The sequence below is a fragment of the Hesperophylax consimilis genome, chromosome 29, assembly GCF_061612785.1.
Source record: "Hesperophylax consimilis isolate HC1 chromosome 29, BYU_Hcon_1.0, whole genome shotgun sequence".
Taxonomy (NCBI): domain Eukaryota; kingdom Metazoa; phylum Arthropoda; class Insecta; order Trichoptera; family Limnephilidae; genus Hesperophylax; species Hesperophylax consimilis.
In genome coordinates, this window is record NC_142864.1 from 6,009,787 (window position 1) to 6,017,136 (window position 7,350).

Genomic DNA, 7,350 nt, shown 5'->3' on the forward strand with positions numbered 1-7,350 from the left:
CATATTGCCCTGAAAAATTACGCATAACGAATTCACTGTCATTGTAAGCTATAACCACAGACAATTTATGTTTTTGAATTTTTGAAATCTTTTTGAATTTGTGAAGAGGTTTTTTTTTGTCATAGACAAATAAGTTAAATTAATTTTAACTCAATAAGGGGTATTTCTGAACAACTATAAGAAACCTACCTACAAACTAAGATATAAATCAACCAAAATGTCTAAAACTCGCAAGGTTTGCAGTGCAAAGAAAGATACATCTTCACCTTTAGCAACCACGTCTGGCCCTATTGATTCACCGTCGGCGCATCAGTCAATGATTAACATTGACACTGACTCATTAATCAATTTTTTTGAGTCGAAACTTGAAATCATGCGCACTGAAAACAAGAAAGCAATTGACGCTGTTCAGTTAAAATTAGATGCGCTATCTAACGAGTGGAAGGACCAATACACAAAAATTCTGGGATGTGTGAGCGTTCTCCAAGAAGAAAACTCAAACCTCCGGCAAGAAGTCCAGTCACTCCGAGATGCACAAGATGAGATGGAGCAGCGCAGCAGAATATGCAATGTAGACATCCATGGGATTCCCGAAGCAAAGGGCGAAAATTTGATGACATTAATAGAGAAAATAGGATCCAACATTAACGTCCCGCTTCCAAGTAGCTATGTGGTTTCTGCGCATCGCGTCGCTCGCGGCCACTCCTCGCCCTCCAACCGTCCGCGCAATATAGTCGTACAGCTATCCACAAAACGACTTCGTGATGATGTCATCGCTGCAGCAAGGACTCGCCGCGGCCTTACCACGGAACAATTAGGATTTGGTGCTCCCACCACCAATTTTTATATAAACGAGCACCTTACATTGAAAAATAAAATCCTATTTGCCAAAACACGAGCCGCCGGAAAAGCTAACGGCTTTAAATACATATGGGTGCGGAACGGCAGTATTCTGGCGAAGAGAAACGATCTCTCTCGGGTTTTCACCATTCGCCGTGAGGGAGACCTTCAAAAGATAATCACACATGATCAGCAAAACATGTGACTACAAACATGTTACTGCTGTCTTTGGTATCCGCTTTCTCACAGTATTCTGTATCCTGTAATTTGTTTCTTTCAAAGCTACTTTATATTTTTGTTTAGCGCGCAATATCCCTATAACTTTAAACCAATACCATGTTTCTCACATATTCATTCACATTCTAAAATGTCAACATATTTCACATTCATTGATCTAATAAGTAGTCTATGTTTTTTATGTAATTTCGAAGCCTCATATGCCCTGCATAATGTATCACTCGTGCGATTGTGGAATATGTCAAACGGCACTCCCACTCTGGTGAAATGATCTCATCATCATCTATAACCGTTTATTACCAGAACTGTGGTGGTATTAGGACCAAAACCCAGGAGCTACTAATTAATGTATTATCGAATAACTACGACGTTATAGTTATAGTTGAAACATGGCTTGTAGCAAATATAAATACTGCTGAATTCATAGATTCGCGTTACACGGTATTCCGACGTGACAGGGACCGTACACTCACTGGTAAAATGGATGGAGGCGGTGTTTTGGTAGCAGTGCGCAAGGAGCTTGCATCTTCCCGGCTCGATGACTGGGAAAATGGTCAAATCGAACAAATCTTCATTTCTATTCCGGTAAGGTCTTTCAATCTCATCATATGTGCAGTATACATACCTCCTGCCTCACAACCTACGGTCTATGATACGTTCTCCAAAAACCTGGAATCTGTATATTCATCACAACCAAATAATACTTTTTGTGTACTAGGAGATATGAATCTACCAACTCTGACTTGGTCATTTTCCGAAAACAGCAGTCAAGGTCTCGCCTCCTCAAATACGGCTGCATCGAAAACGTTGCTTCAAGCAATGTCATTGATGGACTTATTCCAATATAACTGTATACCTAACCATAATGAAAAATACTTAGACCTCGTATTCTACAGTCGTGAAACAAATGTTACACGTAGCAACAACCCTCTCATCTCAGAGGATAGACACCACCCAGCCCTTGAATTTGATATATCCTTCGTAATTCAACCAAAAATCAAAAACAAAATACAGCGTAGGCGCAATTTCAGGAAAGCTAATTATGCTCAGATTAATGAGGACATTAATTGTATTGATTGGTTATCTGAAATCGCAAATTTATCAGCCGAAAAAGCAGTAGATCGATTCTATTTAAAAATAAACAATGTAATTGATAAGCTTATTCCAGTATTGGCACGACGAAATGACAAATTCCCCATATGGTTTACTCCAGAACTTATTAGGTTATCAAGGAAAAAAGATAAAGTCTGGCTCAAATGGAAGACATATAAAGGTCTTTCTGATTATCGTGAATTTTCCTTCTTACGTGCTACATACAAAAAATTGACTTATGAAACCCGAAGGTTATTTTTTGACAACATCGAAAGTTCATTTCAAAATAACATCAAAAGCTTTTGGTCATACATATCCTCATTAAAATCGTCTGATGGATACCCTGCTGCAATGTCCTTCGAAGGGCGCAAATCTGACGATGCCCAGGAAATTTGTGATATGTTCTCTGAATTCTTTAAGTCAACATTTGAACCTTCCTCTATCAATGACCCAATTATTAACATTGACCAACTTGAGGAAGTTCAGGACTCTGGACTTGCGCACATTCACACAATTAAACTAACGGAAAAAGAAGTGCACTCGAGTTTAAAATCGATGGACATAAACAAGGGTGCGGGTCACGATGGAATACCGGCGTTTTTCCTTAGATCTGCTGCGTCGTCACTGTGTGTGCCGCTTACCATAATATTTAATAAATGCCTGAGTGATGGAGTTTTCCCTGATAGGTGGAAGTTGGCATATATTATACCGGTCCACAAGGGTGACTCGCGTCAAAGAGTGGAAAACTATAGACCAATATCCATTCTCTCGGCGATCCCTAAACTATTGGAAAGACTTGTCCATAACAATATATATCCCCAGCTTGCTGCCAAAATTACTGAACAACAACACGGGTTTGTAAAAGGCAAATCTACCATGAGTAATTTACTTATTTACTCAAATTTCTTATTTACTAGTATGGATCGAGGCCACCAGGTAGATGCAATATATTGCGATTTCAAAAAAGCTTTTGACAAGGTTGACCACCTTATTCTTATCAAAAAAATTATGTACAACGGAATTAGAGGAAATTTATTACGTTGGTTTATCTCATATTTAACAAAAAGACAACAAGCCGTATCATTACGAGGACACACTTCTACATGGGAACCAGTTACTTCTGGCGTGCCTCAGGGGTCAATCCTGGGTCCGCTGTTGTTTATTCTTTTTATTAACACTGTTACTAAATGTTTCGTGCATTGTTTATATCTTTTGTACGCTGATGACATAAAAATATTTGCCATTGTTCGGAATCTAAACGATTGTCTGCTCATACAAAGCGACTTAGTAAGGTTCGAAACGTTTTGCAATGAAAACAAAATTTACCTAAGCTACAATAAATGTAAACAAATAAGTTTTACTAAAAACCACAACGCTATCAAACACAATTATTGTATTGGTAATTATTTACTCGAGCGCGTTTACTGTATAAGAGATCTAGGCGTTCTTTTTGATTCCAAACTCCACTTCGATGCGCACATTGATAATATTGTGAATAAAGCTTACAGCATGCTAGGATTTGTCATCAGAAACAGCCGTGAATTTCGAAAACCTGAAACATATCTTCTTCTTTACCACACTCTGGTCCGTTCTCAACTTGAATACTGCACCTCCATATGGAATCCACTTTACGATATCTATAAAGAAAATATTGAAAGTATTCAAAAGAAATTTCTGCGTTGCCTCAATTACAGAATGAGCGCACCCAAACGCGGGTACATAAATATGCTCTCGAGTTATAAAGTCTCCACTCTATCTAACCGGCGAACATACCTTGATCTCATGACTCTGTATAAAATCTGTAACAACGTTATTGACTGTCCCGACTTACTAAAATTAATAAACTTCAAAGTACCACCCAGAGTAACAAGGCTTAACGACTTATTCCACATTAGCAGGACGCGTACAAATGCTGGTGTCAGGGATCCAATCAGAAGAATGTGCGAATCACTTAATCAGAACCAAAACCTCAAGGACTCTGACTTATTCTTTGATACACGCACTACTTTTAGTAGAAAAATGAAGACTGTTTTCCTACAAAGTTCACAGTAAAAAACTTAGACATACTTGTTTAAATATGTATATATTTTTTAATTTCTGTTTAACATTGTTTATCTATTTATATATATATATATATATATATATATATATTTTTTTTTTGTTTTACTCTCTAAATTTTTTCAAAAATAATTTGTAAATTCTTATAAGGATATTGCGCATTTCTTTCATATCTCTATTTGTAAAATAATATTCTTATGTATATATTTTTCCCCTATTTATAAGTCAAAATATTTGTAAATGTTTTTAACTGCTGTTTAAGTTAATTCGTGAGAAATAGTTTGGATGCAGGTAAATTCTCTAGTTGATGTTTTGTATATTCTTGTCAATTGATATCTGTATCTGTTTTTTCTCCTAAATAAAAAAAAAAAAAAAAATAAAAATAAAATAAAAAAACCCTCTGATATGAAAATATCTGGAGTCGGTGAATTATTTTCCCATTTGATCTCTGGTGATTTTTTGACGTGTTGTTTTTGTATTGTTTTGTATTTATTACGCTTATATAATGCACTTGCATAAAGTGTATTGACTAGATAATCATTTGTGAAAAAGTGTGTGGAAGGGCTTAGTGTTTCCTATGGGGAAGATTTAACCCGGACATAAAGTCGGAAAAATAAATTATTATCTTTTTTTGTGACAAATAGAGATAATGATATCCTCACTGAGATCGAGTGCTGCGGATTTCATTTGTATATTATTAAAATTTGTAAGTAATTATAAATATATTAAATAGTGTTTTTTTTCTGAAATAATTATGTTGTTTTTTGTTCATTTGAGTGGTTTCAGTTTCAATCATTATATTTGATGTCATTATATTGTACATTTCTGATTTTCCTATGTTTTCAGGTAAGTTTTTTTTTTTTTAGATTATCACGGCCAAAAGCATTTTTGTTGTTTGTTTTTGGGGTGTTATGCCGTGTTGCGCTAACTCCTTCTTTAGCCGACGTTTCGGACAGTGTTGCAGTGTCCATCATCAGGGCAGATCCGGTAGACATCTTCGGATCTACCTGATCTGCCCTGATGATGGACACTGCAACGCTGTCCGAAACGTCGGCTAAAGAAGGAGTTAGCGCAACACGGCGTAACACCCCAAAAACAAACAACAAAAAATTCCTATGTTTTGTATTGAGCTTTTTATTCGAGAGTCTAAATGTTAAAATATTGTTTTGAGTTTTGAATGAGAGTGGGATTTTGTTCTAGAGTTTAGTACCATAGCATAGGAAGCTTTTTTAAATATACGAGTATTGTTGACCCTGAGATCTCGTGTTTCTAATATACGAGGGTGGTCTGAAAAGTTTCCGACCTCAACGCAAAGATGGCGGTACTAGTCAATAAAAGCTAGTGAATATAGTTGTGCATCTTTTGAAAGTTACTCACCATGTATGTATGTGTTAGTTGTTATTTCTTGTGTTTTGTGTTTATGAATGTAAGGAGTATTGTTTTAGAATAGAGACAACTCTTAAACAATTAAGTGACATGATATTAACTTTGCTGAATATTTCGTCAGTGCTAGTCTTACAGGGACTTTCAGAATAAATTAATGAGTGATTTTCAGATATTGTCATCCGCACTACCCCACCCGATTATACCGTATTTTATAAGCAATTATTATGGGTGAATGATGTTGATGGCACGCTTTACAATGCTATTATTAGATCATCATCCTTGTTTCTATTGTGTATGGTATCAGTAGCGAAGTTATCCTAATGAGGTTAGACAATGGACTGTTGAGATCACTCGGCAACCACGCTACTCCGCCCACCGCCCCGAGGTCAGAGTTCGATGCGGAGATAGTGTTTCACAGGGTCATCGGTATTTCGACAAATGATAGCACACTTAAATAATTAATTGGGCCTAGTGTGTGAATCACGAAGCGACTCGCAGCCAGATGGCTCGTGCAAATATCTAACCAATTGGCCAATCTATCAGCAAACTGATTCCACGTAATACGAAGCAAGGGTCTTGCGTCAAATAAATTCTTCTGTTCTAATCAACTAATCAACTAACTAATCAACTCTAAGGCGTAGTGATCAAAGATTAGATCGGTGCATGCATAATGCCTAGTTCACACGAGGATAATACTAACGGCCGCTGTTCCCAATCCTAATAATCAAATTCTAAGCGAATCACCACTGCACTACGTAATTCCTACACACAATAATTGCTTAAGCAAGCCGCCCAGTCTAAGCCAGCCGGACTGTTGGATTAGCCATAGGCAATATGTAAGGAAAAAACTAGTTACAAAAAGTGTCGACAGAGTGAAAAAATACCGCGAATCAATGATCAAATGTCACTCTGACAATCGACAGTCGCGCTCCTTTCAGTTTTTTGTGTTGCATTTGTCATTATCATTTTGTGTGAAGTTCTTCGCACGCTTTGCTTTGATCTCCACTTTAAGGTTTGTTTTGCTGTCGCACGGAGAAAAAACTAACGTCGATCTGCCAAATCAAATGGGAAGTCCCGATTGTGGCATCACGTTCAAGTTGTCACTTTATTTTTAATATATTATATACGTTAGTTTAAAAAATATGAAATACCAGTTTATGAATAACGGTATTTAAAAGAAGTAATGTGTATTAATAAGAGCTACAATAATTAACTCTTTAATATTAATTTAACATAGAAAGTTTTTAATTTGATGTCATTTTATTGTCTATGGTAATGTGCAGTAGTGTGTGGGGCTACTTAAGATTTTCAAAGATAAAATGAACGTTCCCTACAAAATGCTTAAAAATCGCTTGGCTGAGCAAAAACAAAGATTTGAACTTAGATAACGATTAAAAAGTTGGGAACAGCGGCCGTGAATGCAATACAACATTGTCATGTCCCAGCTTCGTGAATGGCCGTGAACGCGTAGGACAGCATAATGGGGGAACACAACAATTTGATCGTATTCCGTGCGTTATATTAGATGTTTAATACCAATATGTATTGGAATTATTGGAGGACGAGCTAAATAATAAACGAAATACGAGGTCCTGGCTATTGATTGTCCTACTGTATTGTTCAAGCGCATTTACTGTCATGCGGAGGTCTGCCATGTCTAAATTTAGGACAACGTCTTGGTTCCTTGTCCTGTCCTCCAAACTTCTGCTCACAATAGGACTATGGGTCCGGAGCTGG